The following is a 20,727-nucleotide window of genomic DNA, read 5'->3' on the forward strand; positions in this document are numbered from 1 at the left end:
TAGAGAGAGAGAGAGAGCATGAGCAGGAGGGGCAGAGGAAGAGGGAGGGAGACTCTCAAGCAGAATCCACACTGAATGTGGAGCCCGATGTGAGGCTCAGACTTAGGACCCTGCGCCGAAACCAATAGTTGGATGTTTAACTAACTGCACCACCCTGGCGCCCCAAGTTTGTAATTTCTACGTTGAAGAAACTGGTTCATTTTTCTGGAGTATTCCCTACCCTCTAGATTTTGCTGAGTGTATCCTCTTGGTGGAATTCACCATTTCTTATTCCCTACAAATTGGTGATTTGATCAAGGGGCTTGATCAGATTGAATGTCAGTGTAATCGGCATGACTATTTTACTACCAATGTTGTCTTCTTCTGTTAGGAGGCACATAATACCTGTTGTTAGCAGCCCCTGGTATTCACTGTCTAGATCAATAATTGACCCATTTAGGTAGAATGATAGTTATTTTTATGATTTGTTCTTCATTTATTACCTAAAGTATTGCTACAAAAACATATCCCTTTATCTTGACTTGGTTATCCTGTGGTATAATTGTATGGAAAAGTTAACATGATACCTGATTATTTTCTTTTATTCTCCAATTTTCAAATAATGAACTGAATCATTAGCACAGTGACCAATTATTTTTGTAAAACTTTTTTTTTCTACTATTTGAACTAATAGTTTGAAATATATTTGATATGTTCCAGTTTGTTTCAGTTTTTATTTTAATTGATGCTCAAATTTCCCCATTTTTGATAATGGGAGCCTTTTCAAATTGGCTCTTGAGTTATTCTGACCCCAACTTAACAGTCTTTGATATTTTTTTCTGGCATGTCACAATGTTCCAGACTCATACAGAAATGAATCAACCCTTTCTCCAGGGAGTCCTGGTTCCTTTAAGTGTGAAATGGTATATAAAGATTACACTGCGAACAAGAAGAGTGCCTATTACTACCGGTTTGGATGTTGTTTCAAGTATTTTCAGTGAAGGGAACTAGAGTGTTTTGTTTTGTTTTTTTTAAGATTTTTATTTATTTATTTATTTGACAGAGATCACAAGTAGGTAGAGAGGCAGGCAGGGAGAGAGAGGAGGAAGCAGGCTCTCTGCAGAGAGAGAGCCTGATGTGGGGCTTGATCCCAGGACCTAGGATCATGACCTGAGCCGAAGGCAGAGGCTTTAACCCACTGAGCCACCCAGGTGCCCCTAGAATGTATTTTTTAAAGATAAAATATATCATGAGTTTATTTTGCTACTTCCATGAGTTTCAAAGTAAGGATAACAAGATTTTTACTTGAATTCTTTCATCTATATTACCTTTATCCCATAGCAGAAATTACAGTTCTCAGTGATGATGCTGGAAATAATGGGATGTCCAACAATTACTCACTTACATCATTTCCCTAATGCACAGATGCAATTATCAATTATACTACTACAAATAATACAGATTAGTTAAAATAGTTTTAGACCCTATTTTCACTCCCCCCCCCCCCCCCGCCAGGATATATTCTATTAGCCATGTAAACTTGAATTAGTGTTTTAAAGTATCTTGGAATAGTTCATCCAACTGAATACATATTTAGGTTCATTTATTTCATGTTTAATTGAAGGTATTGGTTTATAATTTTGATAATATTAATATTCTTTGGGGAAGTATTGACACAGTACCAAAGTCAAGTTTTAAAAAGGTATACTCAGAGAATTCAAGCTTTTTTCCCCCATTCCCTTCATTCTATTCTGTCTCTTTTCCTATATAACTACTAAAAACAATAATGGTCTATTCTTCCATTATTTGTTTTTTAATTTCTCTTGAGTGTACTTTTTGGCGTTCAGGAAGGTCGCATTTTTGTACTCATGGTTACTTTTATACTAACACCTTTATATAATATTTTAAGTTCCTTTAAAAATTTTTTATTTTATTTAGTTATTTTCTGTTGGTTCCCTCCTATTAGCTATATTGGAGTAACACTAACCACTTCTTCCCACCTATTCTTTCTCAACAAGCATCTGATCTAAAATAATATTATTTGGTACTAGGTTGAAGCTATAAGTCAATAAAGAAATCTATTCTGCTTTCATATTTTTTCCCCCTTATCTCTCCAGTTTTGATTGTTGTACTTTACCTCCATTATCAGAACACCAAACTATTATATACTTTATTTTTTCCTTTATAACTATCATGTAGTTTTAATTCTGCAAGCTATGTATTTACCTGGAGAATTGTTCTGTAGTTTCACAATTGTTGAATTATAGTGTTTACTGTAGTATCTACATCTCTCCATCTCTCAGAATCTGATTTTTGTTCTACATAATGTCCAGGATTTATAATTATACTTAGCAAGTGGAAAATGGGAAAGCATGTCTTCTTCTTTTTCCCAGAAATCAGATATTTAGGCCTTCAGAAAATTTTTATGTTATTTTTTTATTTTGAAAAACCTCAGTCTTACATTAATTTTCAAGTAGAGGACACAGAATTCTTTTATTTATTTATTTATTTATTTTACTTGAACTGTTTGATGACAAGAGGCTCTGTTATCCTCAGATACTTTAGTGTTTATATATATACATCAGGACACTGATGTATGAATTCTGAGACTCAACTCAAATTTCAGTGCTTATTCCAATTAATGTTCTTTATAATAATAAGTTTCTGGGTCAAAACCCACATGTTATATCTAGTTGTTACAGTTTTTTAGTCCAGCTCAATCTTGAAAGTTTTCTCAGACTTGCATTGCTTTTTATATAAATTAACAATTGTGATGATCACAGAGATTATTACATTATTTTATAGGATGAGTCTCAATTTTGGTTCTTCTGATGCTAATTCATGATTAGGTTCAGGTGTGTATTTTGGGTAAAAATATTACAAAAGTGACTTTGTCTTCTCTTTCCCTCCATTAGATGACCCATGATTTAAATTTATCACATAACTAACTGAGGGTGTTTTCTTTGATTGCTTGATGAGGTTGATCTTTGCCAGGATTTTCCACTGTAAACTACTCTTTTCTCTTTGTAATTAATAAATATTTTGGGGGGAGGGGTATACTTTGAAACTATATAAATACCCTGATCCTCATTAAACTTTCAACATATTCCTGATTTTTAGCAGTGTAGATTCATGGATTCCTGTTTTGTGTAATGGGTTGTAGTTTGTTAATATCATTGTTTATGTTGATGTTCTAATTATCTGCTTTGATTATTGAGAGCTCCTTCAAGTTGGCTTTAACATGTTCTCATCATAATTTAAACATTTTATTACTTTCTAGTGCAACGAGGTATTCTTGGCTTATTTTGTACTCTCCTCACTCCAGCCTTGGAATCAACCATTTCTCCAAGGATACTTGCTTTCTTTTAGTGGGGAATGGTATTTAGCAACTAAGATCTGAATGCTAAGTGTGCTCATTATTTTTGGAATATCGCTATCTCTAGCCTGTCTTGGTGAACAGAACTAGATAATATGTGTATACACGTGCATATTTACATATGTATTTGTTCCTATAACTATCTATATAAAAAACTGTTGACTTTTACCAGTGCCTCCAATTCCATCCCAGTGCCATAAGATGCACTTTTCCTCCCTTAAGTATTCGTAAATCTCTGACACAGAAATCAGACAGCCCTTATTCTTATTTATTTATTTTGTCATTTTATGCATATATAACCAATATCTCATTATTGCTGCTTCCTCTCCTATCTAATGTGGGCTATTGTTATCTTTCCCTACTTCACATGGGGCTATGAGGAAGCCCTCTTTTTTCTGCCTGTGTTTGAATTCCCCATGCTAAGCCATTTGCCAAATCCTTCACATATACCTTACTCAGGCTCTAAGACCAATACGCTTAGGCTCTAAAGCCCCATGCTGAGCTTCTCCTTTCCTTCCCTATGGATGTCATTTTCACTGTCCTAAGGCTATGACATCTCAATCTAGACCACTGCTTTTTCCTCTTCTTACCACTATGCAGATACCTACCTGGCTAGGTTCTACCTAATGCTTTTTGGAGTGAGTTGTTCAGGTAAGGAAGAGAAGTTAAAGGAAGAAAAGGAGAAAGTGGAAAAACTGATCGGTCATTTTTAAAAGAAGTGCTTTTTATATTGCTGTCATGCAAATCCTCCTTATTGACATTTGGCATATGCCAGTTTTATGTGGAATATAACCTGTGGATTTTCTGCACATCATTTTGTTAGATATGATACATTGAATTTTGGACCTGTAAATATGGTTTCCTGTAAAAACATCAGCTGAAAAACATTACACTGATGTATGTGTGTGTGTGTGTGTGTGTGTGTGTTTGTGTGTGTGTGTGTTTAATTTTTTAAATAAAGCTTGAGCATTAAAAACCAATGGTCTTCTACTAGACAAGTATTAACTAGCGAGGTATTCTACCATTGCCTGATTAGCAAATATAATCAAACAGAATATTAATACTCCTTGATGAAGTGGAGCCTTATTCCAAATATATTAGGATGGGTCGATATTGGGAATTCTATTTTTTAATCATCATGTTAATAAATCTTAAGAGAAAACTTTTATCATCTTAGAGGATGGAAAGACATTTGATAAAATCTGTTCCTGACAGAAATAAATTTTTTAAATAGAAATACATTTATCTCAAACCAAAACCAGCAAGATGGTTATTGGTGAAATACTAAAAACATTTCTAGTAAACTGAGAATAAGTCAAGGATGCCCATCAACTCCAATTATTAAGCTTTTTCCTCAGGTGATAGGAATGCAACTAGACAAGAAAAAGAAGCAGAATATATAAAAATATAAGGATGTAATTATTTACAGTTGTTTTAATTGTCTTCTTGAAAATCCAAAATAATTAACAAAAATACTATAAATAAAAAATAATTCAATAAGGTGTCATAAATTAATATACCAAAATATGTTGCCTTCCTATAGATAAACAAAGTCAGTAAGAAAAATAAAAAAGACCCTGTTTATAATAGCAACAACAAAAATAAAATTATAGGAATAAATTTAATAATAATGTCCGAGAAGAAAAATATATAACACACTGATATTTGCAAAAAATAATTCAAATATATGAGAAAACCTATCTTCTTTTTGCATGGGAATACTCAGTCTCATAAAAATATCATTTTTCTCCTAAATGTTTTAAAAATATTTTTTATTTAATATATAATATATATAATATAATAATTTATATAATATATAAAATAATACCCCCCCATATCAACGAGTTATATTTTAAGACCTAACCAAGTGGATTCTGGTTAGGGAATCACCCCAACCAGAAGGGAAAAATAGGAAAAAAATATATTCAGTAAATACATGAAAAAGATGAGTCACAGAGGAGCAATTTTGCAATTACTATAATTAACACAAGATGGTACTAATGTATGAACAGACTGATCAATGGAATAGAAAAGGGGCTCCAAAAGTAGATTCAAATATTAAAGAAATTTAGTGTATATTAGAGATAAATTTAATTTAAGAGTGGGGAAAGCATAGGGGCGCCTGGGTGGCTCAGTGGATTAAGCCGCTGCCTTCGGCTCAGGTCATGATCTCAGGGTCCTGGGATCAAGCCCCGCATTGGGCTCTCTGCTCCGCAGGGAGCCTGCTTCCTCCTCTCTCTCTGCCCGCCTCTCTGCCTGCTTATGATCTCTCTCTCTGTCAAATAAATAAATTAAAATCTTTAAAAAAAAATTAAAAAAAAAGAGTGGGGAAAGCATAAATTAATCAGTAACTGGGGATAACTGAGTAACCTTAAAGACAAACATCATTTTCTGCTTCTTACACCTAAATAAGTTCCAGTTCGATCAAATACTAAAATATAAAAAATGAAATCATGAAATTTATAGAAGAAAATTTAAAGGAGTCATATTTATACTACTGAAATAGAGAAAGCTTTCTTAAACTAAAATTTAAAAAAATGATAAACCAGATTTCATAAACATTTAAAAAAGCATCTCAACAAAACCAAAAGCTTAAATAAAGTCAAAAGACAATTGATTACCTGAGATATTTCCCATGCATATGAGGTACAAAGTGTGGATTTTTAGAATATGTTAAGAAGGCCACAGATACGTAGAGAAGGATCAGTAGTGAAATTCTATACCAGCTGTAAAGATTAGGCACAATTCCAAGGAAGCCATTCATAGAGAAGTGCATCTTACACACCTGTGCATGGCCGTCCTGATCAACAGTTCCGTGGCAATGTGGTTAAAAGACATAAAAAATGATACACAAGGAATAACTGTCTTGGCTCTTAAACATATGGAAAGAAGTTTGTTATTCATTACAAAAAAATGAAAATTGAATCCGTAATGGGTTACTGTCTTTTTTGACTTATTTTCTTGGCAAAATCACACATGAAAAAATTGGTGTAGTGAAGTAGTTATTCTCATAATATTGAAGAAATGTAAATTGGCTCAACTTCTGTGAGGCCAATTTGACGAATATTTATTAAAAAAGTTAAATGTAAATATCCTTTGATTCAACAATTCTATTTCTAGGAATTTATTCCACAAATACACTTACTTATGTTCCAATGACACCCATCCAAAACATGGATTACAACATTCTGTAATAGCACAGAATGGGAACAACTTAAATGTCTGTCAACAGGGAGGGATCAAGAAATTAATGGCAATACTATACCCATTAAAAGGAATACTATTTTGGCACTATAATGGATGAGGCAGATCTGTATGTATTAATATTAAATAAATATCTATCTATCTATCATCTATCAATTCCTATCTACATCTTATTTCCTATCTATATCCTATTTCCTATCTATATCCTATTTCCTGCCTCTATGTAGGTGGGGGGAAAAAAAACGACTTAGAATAGAAAAGTCATCATTCCTGTGTGTTTCTATATTTGTATTCCACATGCTTGCCTATGCATTGAATATCTTTAGCAGGGTGTACTAAAAAGTGGAAACATCAGTTGCCTCTAGAAAGCTAACTTAATGGCTGAGACAGCAGTAGGAGGGACACATATTTATCTCCGGATACACAGTTTTCTTCCTTTTGCATTTTTTTCCCATGCACATATAATATCTATTTTAATTAATTAAATAAAAATACAAACAGCAAAGCTTCACTTGTGTTGTCTCTATTTCAGTTGCATAATTTTGACATTAGGATATAGACTGAGTAGCTGCTGAGAGACAGTTGTGGATCAGTATGTCTGTTTACCAAGAATTATCATGTAAATGCAACAAAATAGTCTAGAAAAATCTATCTAAGCCCAAATGTGACACCTTGTACACAATAAAGAATATCTTGTAAAATATTTTCAGTGTCTATTAGAAATTAGCATGTAGGGGCGCCTGGGTGGCTCAGTGGTTTAAGCCGCTGCCTTCGGCTCAGGTCATGATTTCAGGGTCCTGGGATCGAGTCCCGCATCGGGCTCTCTGCTCAGCAGGGAGCCTGCTTCACCCCCCCCCGCTCTCTGCCTGCCTCTGTCTACTTGTGATCTCTCTCTGTCAAATAAATAAATAAAATCTTTTAAAAAAATGATAAAAACCAAAAAATCTTTATAAAAAAAAAAAGAAATTAGCATGTAGTGAAAGCTCTTTCTAAATGAAATGAGAGTTAAGCAACAAAATTGATTAGCAAAGAAATTTAAACAAAGACAACCAAATGTGCCCTAAAGCATAACTACCTGTGGGAGTCCCAAGAATTAGATGGAGATGTGCTGCTAACCCTGTTTCCTCCTGTGTGCATTCGGAGCATCTATTAATGAATGTATTTTCCATTTTATTATGTTATAGTTTGTTTATACTGGAATTTATTTTTGTGGATTGAACCTCTGCTCCACCACTTACAACAGGTGTGAACTTAGAGAGTTTTCTCAACCTCATTAAGCTTCAGTTTCTCCATATATAAAATGGTGATAATAACTATACCTAACTGTGGAGTAAATCTATGTAATATCTGGTAGATTTATGTAAACTATGATAAACATGCAAATAACTCTCCCACTCTCTTTCCTTCCTTCTCTTTCCTTATCATTGTCTTTCTTCAACTTTCTTGTTGCTCAGTGTTTCCTACATTCCTTCCTTCTTCCTTTCCATCCTTCTTTCCTCCCTTCCTTTCTTTTTCCTTTCTTTTTCTTTCCCCTTTTCTTTTTAGATTTATTTCTCTCTCTCCTTCATTATGTAAGAATATTTTGAAGTAGTTCACAAATCACACATTATAGCTTTTGTGTACTAATTCATTGTCGTGCCCCACAGCACAATCAGGGGCAAAACTATCCTCCGACTCATGTTTTGGGTTCCAGAGCCCTATGATTTCACTGCCACCTCCCTTGAGTTGGTCCTTCTGACACACTGTGGCCCTCTGGCTACTCTTTCCTGCCTTCCCATTTTTAGCAACAGTTCTCTGACCCTTTTGTTTACCCGCAGACAGCATTCTGACCACTGGGTTGCCATTTCAGTTCTGTTACATTTCATAACTGAATCTTCCTGCGTTTACCCAGAGCAAGTTCACATGAAAAGGATCATTAGAGTTTGAGGAGGAGCATGTGCCACAGAGAATTGTTAATACTTAAAAGTAAGACATACATGATCTAATTCTGTCATTTATACTTCAGGAGGTCATTGCCTTATAGCATAGCCAGTTGTATCCACCAACAGTTTTGACACAATTAGAGCCTCAATAACTTTCTCTAAGACTTTTCTTATCCAGAAATATGTCTGACATGACAAAGCTCCTCTCATCTACCCCCAGAACCAGATACAGAACTTGTATTCACTCACAGCTCAGCATTCACTTACGTAATACTAGGGTAAGCATGCTCAAACTACTCAGTTCAGAAGTTAGGGTCTCTAGAAACCTGTTTGCTCTGAAGCATCAGTCTGTGGAGATCCTTGGTCTATGTGATTTTTGATGAGGGGATCAGAGGTTGCAAAGGTGGTGTGTATGCTTAGGAGTAGGGAGCAGCTGCCAAAGGAGGAATGCACGCTCATGCCTTCTGGAGGCAGGAATACGTTAAGGGCCCTTTGCCTTAGAGGAGGAACAAAGTCATAGGTAATGAGGAAATGATAGTTTTCCAGCTCTGGTGGTGAGATTAGAGAATATAAAACATAAAAATGACTGCATTTGGGGACAGAATATATTCAGCTGAGCTTTTCTAAGTTGGAGAAATTAAAAAAAAAACATAACATTTTGTGCCTCTTTTTGTCTCTTTTATTTAAAACTTTGTTTAAAACTATATATATGGTGATAAAATTAATTAGAAGAGTAAATTACAATGAAAATGAAGTAATGAATTTCTAGACTAAGTGTCAGAAATAAACTGGATTATCTGCTGTTTTTGCTTTTTTGCCCTCAGTTTTCTTGTTAACAGAGAATAATGGGTTATAAAGAAATGATTCTTTTAAGAGTGACAAGAATTCAAGCAGTACCTGATGATACTTTTAATTTCCTTCCTAACAGTTGTTCATCATTGCTTGACCCTGCCATCAGGTGAGTGACTGTATCACCATTTCTTTGAATTAGTTAACTGTCTGCATGCAGTGTTATTCCTGTCAGGAGTCTGACTGCTGTTCATTTCTAAATAGTTTTGTTGTTATTATTTTGGCAATAGATTAATGGTACTAGTAAATAACACCCTGAGTCAAAGACATAAAATAATAACCTTCAAGCAATTAAATAATATATCCATTCACTTATTCTTATTTGCTATGTTTAACTCTCTGACTAAAGTTTGTCAGAACTATGTCAAATTTTTTATGCTTATCAGATTTTCTGTTTAGATGGTTTGACTTATCCTCAATTCTATATTTTTTAAAAAAATCTCTGAAAAGGCTGCTCTTTATCTGGGAGCTGTGCTCTCTCTGACCACACTTCTCTTCCCAGCTCCTTGTCTGACTCGCAGGTGTCACTGTCGACATGCTCTGACAAGCTACCTGCTGGCTTGGTCAAAAATGGAGAAACAGTCTATCATATTTAACATGTAAACAATCCATGAGCATATTTTCTTCTCCTTTATATATTAGAGACATACCCAACTATACCAGCTCCTGATGTAAAAAGCGCTCCATTAATATATTAGATATGCCCTATGCCATTCCTTCTCTCATCACTCTCAACAGTGGGCAATGGCATGTAATGTGACTTGCACAATAGAGGTGCCACCAGTGTGTCTTTCCTGCTACCTTATTCCACAGAAATCACTAGATTATACCCCCAAGAAATTGTGTTCTTGAGGGTACATGAACCACTTCTCAAATTGTGCTTTCGAAAATCTTTGCCTTGCCACCACAGGAAACACCTGTTGCATTTTCCTCTTCTTTCTTTGTCTCTTTGACAGTGACATAGCTAGAAGGCTGTGCAACATCATAGAATAACCCATGCTTCAGGATGAAAAAGATTTGGTTTATAACCCCAAATTTTCCACTTATTACTGATGTAAGTCACATAACCTCCAGGTTTTTCCATCTGGAAATTGGAAATAATAATACCTATATTATGGGTGCATCAGGTCATTTAATGAGTTAACAGATAGGTAGGTCTGATGGACACAAGGCATAATAGAGACAATTAGTGAGGTAAGGAAATCTATGGATTTTTGAAGTAAATTTAGCATCCATAAAGGATCCGGGTGATGAGTCAGGTAGTGACTTCCATTGACATCCAATAAGAGAGATGAGGATCTGTCTTAGTCTATTTGAGTGTTTGGGCTGTTATAATAAAAATACTATAAACTAGGTAGCTTATAAACAGCAGAAACTTATTTCTCACAGTTTGAGAGTCAGGGAGTCCAAGATCAAGCCACTGACATATCCATTGTTTGATGGATGTCTGCTTCCTGGTTAAAAACTGTCTTATCACTGTTACCTCACATGGTGGAAGGGGTAAGGAATCTCTCTAGGTTCTCTTTTATGAGGATACTAATCTCATTCACAAGGGCTCCCTTCTCTTGACTTAATCACTTCCCAAAGACCTCACTTTCAAATATCATTACATTGGGGATTCGGGTTCAACAGATGAAGTTTGAAAGAACAGAAACATTCAGATCATAGGAGGACCTCACCTAAGGCAGAGACATAAAAGAGTATAGGATGGATATGAGATATACTAAGATGATGACTTAAAAGTATTTGGGTGATTTATTGAATATCATGAAGGAGTAGTGATAACTTTCTTACTTTTATAAAACCCTAACTCTTGGTGATTTTAATGAAAGTGAAGAATAAAAGGGATGGCCATTAAAAAAATAAATATAAATATAGGTATATAGTTAATTTTAGATGTGTTAAGATTGATTTACCTGTAGAATGTAATAGATCCCTAACAGTTTTATAAGTGAATGAATAAAATATCTGATTGAAAATTGGATATGTGGGGGCGCCTGGGTGGCTTAGTGGGTTAAGCCTCTGCCTTCGGCTCAGGTCATGATCTCAGGGTCCTGGGATCGAGCCCCGCATCGGGCTCTCTGCTCAGCAGGGAGCCTGCTTCCCTCTCTCTCTCTGCCTACCTCTCTGTCTACTTGTGATCTCTCTCTGTCAAATAAATAAATAAAATCTTTGAAAAAAAAAATTGGATATGTGGCTCTAAATCTCAGGTGAGATTTCTGGGCTGGAGAGTTATAATTTAGCAGTCATTACTACCTAGAATGAGGTAAAGTTATGGGAATCAGTGAGACCACCAAGAGGAGCACATTGAGTGGGACAGCAACTTTGTAATTGTTAACTTTCAGAAGTTTTTAATTTCATGTTTCAAGCACCAGCACCCAAGATTTAAAACAATTATACTGCTCATTCAGGTTGTTTTTCTGAATGAGTAGTACTCCTAGATGTTAACATACTTCAAGTCAGCACTGTATCAGGTATGGCACTCACATGGTTTCTGTTTACTGGACACCTGACTCCTGTACATAATAATTTAGTGGGCTCCACTAATTTACTATAAATATTTCCTTGCCATCAGTATAATAGAAGCCATAGTGTTGGTAACAGTCTTTCAGAAAACAATAATAATGTTTTTAAAATCAAGAAGCAGAATACAATTATAATGTTGAAATGTGAAAATGCATCTTGGAGCTGAATAAATAAAGTGTATTTGTACAGCGAAACTAGAAAAATTATTTAACTTATAACTTTATAAAGGACCCCTTCATGAAATGAGAACTGCATATATTTTACTTCACAGTTAATTCAAGCAAATGTGAATACTTTATAACAGAGAGCTGTTATCAAATTTTAGTGTTTCTTCACTAAAATGATAACCCTTAATGAGAGCATTCAAGAGAATAGTCATTGGTTCTGTGGACTTTCTTTTCTTCCTTCTTCCATTGTTCTACACTATGATCATTCTTTTCTGTGTGTGTGATACAATTTTGTCCAATACTCTTCTGAGCACAGGGTTTTATTGCTGCTGTGACTTGCATTTAGCTTTTTATTTCTAATAGTGCTGAATTTTTTTTTTTATGTACTCAGCCTTTATCAGCTGGCTTATTAAAGAGAAGATTTATTATTTTTAGGATTCCACTTTCCTACATGAGTTCCCACAAATGGGAGCATTTATATGCTTTTTATTATAACATTTCAATGGAATGATGGTTTTTGAATTTTTCTAATATAATGACTTAGTTACATGAAATAAAGTCAGAAGTGAATGATAAGTTAGAAAATATGAACATGTATTTTCAATTTCTCTTCCAATCTTCTTTAATAAACATTTATTTATGTGCCAAGGTATTTTAACTAGCCATGCTAGTATTTTTTCTGTCCCCAATTTTATCTAAGGCTAATGTCCCTACTCAGAAAGGTGGAGCTCTGTCTTTCAGGACTTAAAGTGTCTAGGAAATACAAGTTCTCCCAATTCTCAGTAGATATGAATTAAGGGTATTTCTGACATCAAGGATTTATAGGGACATCTTTATAAAAATACATTGGTGGACAGTTATGTATGTTAATTATAATGTTTGACTATCCTGGACACTTTGGCTATATCTCTTATTAAGAGAGTTTTTTCAGCTGTGAAGTTTTTTCCAAGCTGTTTTTAGAGGGAGCAGAATCCATAGGACAATCCTCACTTTGTCACCAACTACAAGTCTGGGGACTCCTCAAACCACACACTGTTTTGATAATTCACTAGACTCACAGAACTCATTGAAAGCTGTTATAATCACAGATCTTTCTACAAGGGTAGACTATAGATCAAAATCATCCAAAGGAAGTGATGCATAATTCAGAGTCCTGGAAAAGTACCAATTGTGGAGCTTCCAGTCACACTCCCTGTGCAGTCAGGACAGAGTTATTTTACTGCATCAAGGTGTACCGATACACATAGGGATGCTCACCTGAGTGTTAGACATCTTCATGTCCAGTGTCTTTATTAGGGTTCCATAATGTAGAATGGTGACTGCCCACATAGCTGACTTGTTAATGCCCTTTAAGAGGTCAAGCTGCCTGACCGAAAGCACATGCCCTAAGTCAAATTATTGTCATGGCTCAGATACCCCACCATAAATCATAATGTTGTATTCTTGTTGGCCAAATGCCTTTAGGTGAACATAGATACTGTAGTGGGCATGATATTCCAAGGGTTTAGAGCCTCCTGGAAGCTGTGAACAAAAGCCAGTCCTCTCTTTGGTCAAGGAAAAAAATCCTTCACTGCATACACTTCTTCCATTTTCTTTGGCGATTCCTCCCTTCCTCTGTGTGGAGGGGATATTTTTCCTGTGTCTTGTGTTCTCACTGCTGGAGTGGGAAATAGAATCCAAGCTGGACTTGCCAGAAGCCTCCCTGGGTTTTTCTTCTGGACAAAGAGATACAGTCTAGAATGTCACCATAGTTACCTGTCTGTCATGTGGAGAAAATATGCGTGCAACAGAAGAGAATCTGAAGGAGAAGCAAAGAGAGAGAAAAAAGAGATATAGACATGAGAATGGAAATGAAATCAGGGGCGCCTGGGTGGCTCAGTGGGTTGGGGCCTCTGCCTTCGGCTCGGGTCATGGTCCCAGGACCTGGGGTCGAGCCCCGCATTGGGCTCTCTGCTCAACGGGGAGCCTGCTTCCTCCTCTCTCTGTCTCTGCCTGCCTCTCTGCCTACCTGTGATATCTATCTGTCAAATAAATAACTTTAAAAAAAAATCTTAAAAAAAAAAGAAAATGGAAATGAAATCAGAACCCTATTTGAAGCTCTGACTCAGCATGAGGGTACTTCTGGACCAGTTGTGGGTACCCCTGAATTTCTTTGTGTATATATGATTAAATTTCATGGTTTGCCTCAAATATTTTGAGGTACATTTTCTCACTTGCAACCGAAGGGCCTCTGACTATTACAGAGGTTCAAAACATAAACATCAGTTTTTGTTGGGAAGTAATTTGAACTAAAGAACTCTCTGATAATTGAAGCCCTTAGGTCTAGGTGAAGCGACACACAGGTAATTCCTTTCTATTAAATTCTAATGACCTAATCACAACATAATCCCTAGGGCTTGAGACCCTTTTCCAAACTAAATTCTTTGACTTTTACATTACTTCTCAGCTCAATCCTACATCCTTCACAGGAGACACTGCCTTGTACTACGTTTCTTTAATAAAGCCTTAAAGGAGAGACTGCATCAAAAGCTCCAGAAAGTCTACATACATCTGACTTGTCATTAGATACTCCTATATCAACCCTTTCATTAAAAGGTAACTCACAAGAGATGAAATTTGCTAAACCAGATTTTGGAAACAGAAGTGAAGCTTAAAATAACAATGTTTAATGTAAAACGTGTTAAAAGTTAGCGGTGGCTCTGAAAGTACAATCCATGACTCTCTGGTGTTAGGGCTTCAAAAAATAAATTTAACCTATGTTGTAATCCTTATCAATGCAGGCAGCGCAGGAACACTGGTTTTAGGAACATAAAGTTGGGCAAAGCCGTGGCAGGACTCATAGGAGTACATGCTCTTTCTAGCATGTAGTATGCCATCTCACACATGTAGAGTGACAGAAGCTCATAAGGTTAGTGGACTCAGGCACGTGCATCTCACACAGAGCTCTGATATGTAAGGTCTCATGGCCTTGATTCAGAAATACGTAACAGTATTCTTGGACAGCTGGGGACAAATATGTACCTCATATATTCCTCTTTAAAAAGCCAACCAAAGGCATATCCTAATGTCCTTTAAGAATAAAATGAGTAGATGGGGCTCCTGGGTCGCTCAGTAGGTTAAAGCCTCTGCCTTCGGCTCAGGTCATGATCTCAGGGTCCTGGGATCGAGCCCCGCATTGGGCTCTCTGCTCAGCAGGGAGCCTGCTTCTTCCCTCTCTCTCTGCCTGCCTCTCTGCCTACTTATGATATCTCTCCCTATCAAATAATTAAAATATAAAAAAAAAAAAAGAATAAAATGAGTAGAGGTGCCTGGGTGACTCAGTCAGTCAAGCACCTGTCTTTGGCCCGGGTCATGATCCCAGAGTCTAGCATGGGCTCCTTGCTCAGTGAGGAGACTGCTTCTCCCTCTGCCTTCTGCTCCCTCTGCTTGTGCTCTCTCTGACAAATAAATACATAAAATATTTTTTAAAAAAAGAATAGAATGAGTAAACTGTAATCTAGACATAGAATGAAATGTCATATTGCAATGAACATGATGAATTATAGATACATAGAAGAGTGAATCATAATGAATAAAAGAAGTCAGACATAGTATAGTAAATTTTTTATAATTCTACTTGTATAAACTTCAAAAAGCAGGTAAAGTTAAACTATATTGTTTAGGAGTATACAATTCGGTAGTAAAACTATTTAATAAATACAGAGAAATTGAATTCCATAAAATTCAGCATCTTGGTACTGCTGGGGAGAAAGGAAAAGATTTTGTTTGAGAAGGAACATGCAGAAGGCTTTTGGATTCCTGTTAATATCCAACTTCTTGACTTAGAAGTTTAGCAGGTATTTATTTTATAGTTCATTAAATTATACTTCTCTGCTTTCAGCATTTTTCTGTACATTTGTAATATTCCAGTTAACAGAGATTTAAAAATTGACGATTACTAATATGGTCCCTGGTCCAGGAAAAAGAAGAAGAAAATAACAGAGATCTGCCGTCCCTCATCCCCATGTGGGGCTGAGCCCTGGATTTTGCTTCCAGTGAAAGGAACTTCAAGTGACCAAGGTCTCAGAGAGGAAAAGAGATGAGAGTGTTTCTTGCTGAGAAGGATCTTCTTGTTAATCTCCAGAGGAAGTTTCTTGAGTCTGCCCAGTAACTCTGTCCCCTAGTAGTGTGTGCCCATTATCTACTCCGTTTCCAGGGGACCTGCTCTGTCTACCCACTCTCTCCACCAGTTCTTTTGGCATAAAACGAGGACTCATTTAGACCCCCTTGGCCAGCACCTCAACTTCTCTCTGTGAGGCTTCTTCCTGTCTGATAGGTCCCTGGTTCCCCTGTGCATCAAAGAAGGTATACCTACTTTCCTTGGCTGAAGTGAAGGTAGAGGCAAATTCCCTCAGTTCGGGTCCTGTATTAAGGCCATTTTTCTGTTTTGCCACTCCACAGTACTTCTCTCTCCAGGGACAAAGGGAAAACAGAAAACAAAAATCCCCTGCTGTGGCTATTGGAAGTTGTCAGCAAACTTCCCCCACTAGGCCCTTCTGTTTTAAAATTTGGCTAGCAATTCCCCTAGCAACAGAATTAATGACTCCCACCAGAATTTGCTGGGGATATAGCCGTGCACACTGAAATGATAATGTGATCTTCCCTCACCCAAATTTATGAAGAAGAAAATCTAAGACTGTTTCAGCGAGTGAATCTGTGGTAGAAATATTCATTGCTTTGTAATTTTCTCAAGTTTATGTGCAGTTCCAGATATTTTGTTGAATTATTCTATAATTATTTGTTGAAGGAACACCTTACATAGTAAACATGATATTGATCCCTCTGGGGAAGTAAATGTGGGTAGGTAGGAGTCCCTTCTTTTCTCTAAATAAATATATATTATTAGGTGGGGTTAGTGAAGGTACAAACAGTAAGAACATAAGTTAAAACAAGAAAGTGGGGGTGCCTAGGTGGCTCAGTTGGTTAAGCATCTGCCTTCAGCTCAGGTCATGATCCCAGGGTCCTGGGATGGAGCCTTGCATTGGGCTCCCTGTTCAGCAGAGAACCTTCTTCTCCCTCTCTGCTGCTCCCCAACCCCTGCTCGTGTTCTCTCTCTGTGTCAAATAAATAAAATCTTAAAAAAAAAAAAAAAAAACAAAACAAGAAAGGGATTGAAAGGAGCTAGCAAGTTCAAAGGAGTGAAAGATGGCATTAATTTAGAGACAATTGTATAAATATCAGAAAGGAGATGGCGTCAGTGTGGTCTTGAAGAACAAGTGGTTTATTGATCATCAGAGAAGTTTCCACATAGAACAGTACAAGTAAGAGCACAAAAGCAAAAGACATGGGCGTAGTTCAGGTTGCCTGGAGTTCAGTATATATGAGGGAAGCCTTGGGCAATAGTGAAAGCACTGAGAGCAGATCATGAAATGTATTCAGTGTCCAACTAAAGAGCTCAGTCGAAAGAATGAAACATAGTTTAACTGAATTTTTGATGTAGGAGATGGTGAATATTGCACCTATATATTGTTAGCATATGGCTTGTTTCTTTATGTCTACTTTTCTGGAATGTAATAGTTGTGATTTGCCTTTCTTCTTTTCTTTCTTTCTTTTTTTTTTTAAGATTTTTATTTATTTGAGAGAGAGAGCGAGAGCATGCACAAGCAGGGCAGCTGCAGAGGTGGAGGGAGAAGAAGAAGCAGACTCCCCACAGGACAGGGAGCTCGATTCCAGCTCGATGACATGAGCTGAAGGCACTTAACCGAGTGAGCCATCCAGGTGCCCCTGCCTTTCTTCTTTTGCTTGAATACATATATTTATCATCCTATCATATTTATTTTTTCCATTTTTTTTTAAGGACACACATATGTGTGTTCCTATTCCTCTGTTACTCCTGGTTTGCCACCAGAAGAAAAACATCTAGTTTCTCTTCAGACTCTTAACTTAGGGAAATATCCTCCAGGTTTATCGTTACTTCTATGTTGTGAAGTTTACACTGAAAAGAGATATTTTCTAGTTTTGACCACCCAAAATAATAATGCGTCAGTGCTAACAAGGATACCTAGCATCTAGTTCTAGGTTTATCAGTACCATTCTGTCATAAAAGGAACCAGGCTCCTTGAAAGAGTGGTCGATTCCAGAGCTGAGGTAGGGAAAATCCAAGGTAGTTATAGAATTAATGAAAATCTAACCCACACACCTTTAGGATTCAGGAACTCTTGTCTATTCTAGAAGATAGATCCTGTGTTTTGAAATTTTGCTTATAATAATTTTTCCTCCTTATCTATCTAGAATTTATTTCATTTCATAAATAAAACCCTTTTTATTTTGAAATAACTCAGATTTATGAATTAATTGGAAAAACAGTATATAGATTCCTATTTACCCAGCTTCTCCTAAGGATAACATCTTCTATAACCACAGCACAATTATCAATACTATTTTCTAAATTACATCCTTTATTTGATACTCACCAGTTTTTAAACTAATGTCATATTTTATGTCTCAAGATTCAATCTAGGATCTCTTACTGAATTTAGTAGTAGTATCTCTTTAGTGTCCTCTAATACCTGGCAGTATTAAAGTCTTAACTTTTTTTGACTTGTGAACTTGAGAGTTTTGAAGAGTAGTGATTTGTTATTTTGTAGAATGTTCCCCAGTTTGGATTTGCCTGATTTTTTTTTTGTAGTTACTAGGCTATGCATTTTTAAGAGGCATTCCACAGAAATGATGTAGCTTTCCTACTGCAGTATATTAGCAATTCCGTATTTTTTTTAATTTGGAATTTTAATTATGTATATAAATAGCAACAAGAGAACGAGTTCTAAGGCTAGACATTCTCTCTAGGTTAAAGGATTTCTGATTAGTCTACTTGTAGTATGGCATCACCCTAGATAACAAAGAAGCAGAGTTTATCCTGAAGAAGAAAGCCAATTTACTACATTCGGTACTGACTTCTCTGCCATTTTTCTGTAGAAATATTGGTTTACTACATGGAGTTTCCAATGTTTACCTATAACTGATTAAAATGGGCAGAGCATGGAGTATTCTATTTATTTCCAGGTGAGTTCTTCACATTTCCTGGCTTTTGAAAGTTCTCCTTCCACAAATCTTCTATGACTATGTATCCTCGTAAACCCCAGTCGTATAATTTCTCCCCACTGACCTGGACAAATACGATGGCTTGTTATGGATAATAAAGAGAGGCTGCAAGTCCCATGAATCCAGGTGGATATACCAGCTTCTTTATTTTTGAGCCTCTAGCCAAAAGAAGTCCAACAATGCCAGCAAAACCGATAACATCAAGTCTTGGAAAAAATCCAGAAGGTGCATTTTGGAGATATTCATAGCTGCCTAACCCCCATTGAACCAAGCTCTGCATCTTGGGCTTATTGTGAGTACATTTCCTGACACCAACTTGTATATGGCTCACAATAATGTCAGAGATGTGAAATGCTTTCTTCAAGTGGGGTCCTTGGCTCTTCCACATATTTAGACTGACCCTCAGGAATAGAGTAGAATGAAAGCTCATTAACCTTCACAGAAGCTTTGTGAGGTGAGTCCTTTTTAGGTGACACATAGACTTTGAAGGTGAGCAGACTCAGGCTGGCCGGCACCACAGCCCTCTGAATTACCTTGAACATGTTGCTGGCAGAGGTGGCTCCGGCAGGGTGACCAGCAGTTCCATATGTTGATAGAATTACTAGTTATGTTAACCTAAATCACTTAGTTAAGTTGGTGTCTTCCAGATTTTTCCATTGTACTGTTACTATTTTTCCCTTCATAATTATTAAATTTTGGAAGAAATGCTTTGAAGCTATGCAAATATTTTATTTCTCCTTAAACTTCTACCAGCAGATCTTGTTGTTCTAATGGTAATGTTCTTTTTCCCTAAATTACTTATATATTTATTAATTGGAATGCTTCTGTAAGGAAGAGCTGTTCCTCCTGCCCCTTTAGTTTATTGCATCAACCATTTATTTATATCAGTATGGACTAGTGGCTACTAATTTTTCAATCCCAACCCAGTACTATTGCTATTTATTTTTTTGCTCAATTTTTTCCAATTTTGGCCTGAAAGTACTCTTACAGGTTGGCTCTTGTGTCCCTTTCAAATATTCTCATCCTCTTCCTACCCCTTTTTTGAGTACTACCTTACTTCCTAGACCACTAGGATGTTTTATACATCATGAATTTTCCCTGCCATGATTCCCTGTCCCAGCTCCAGAATCAACCACTTCTTTAAGAAGTCTGATTCCTTTGATTGGAAAATAGTACTTACAAACCAAGATCTAAATGCTAGGTGTGCATATTGCTATTGAGGTATCATTGTTCTCAACAGAGTTGAGAAAGAGTTATATGTGTACTACGTCACATGCACATACTACATGTCCATTTATGTGTCAGTCCTTCTGAATAGATATTAGAAAATAAACCCCCCACAAAATTTCATCAATTCACACTGATACCTCTAATTCCAGTCTAACAAGCCCAGGCTGGTTCTAGCAATTTGCCCTAACTTATTTGTAACTTATTCCCCCACTAAGTAAGAAGCTGGATGTCATTGTTTACACTTACTTATTGTTTAACATAGAAAGTAGTTTCAGAATTACTAACTCATACCGCTGTGAAAACCAAGTTAATGAGGTGTTTGTATACAGTTCTTTTTGTCTTTAATTTTATGATATCCAGTCAAAACAGTGATTTTCAAAGTCACTTTAAGTCC

At 36.3% G+C, this 20,727-nt stretch overlaps 1 pseudogene; it reads right to left on the reverse strand.

Moving 5' to 3' along the window:
• Positions 1 to 18,980: 18,980 nt before the first annotated feature.
• On the reverse strand, positions 18,981 to 19,672 carry LOC123940852 (annotated as a pseudogene).
• Between the last annotated feature and the right edge of the window lie 1,055 nt (positions 19,673 to 20,727).

This window comes from Meles meles, chromosome 4 (genome assembly GCF_922984935.1).
Source record: "Meles meles chromosome 4, mMelMel3.1 paternal haplotype, whole genome shotgun sequence".
Taxonomy (NCBI): domain Eukaryota; kingdom Metazoa; phylum Chordata; class Mammalia; order Carnivora; family Mustelidae; genus Meles; species Meles meles.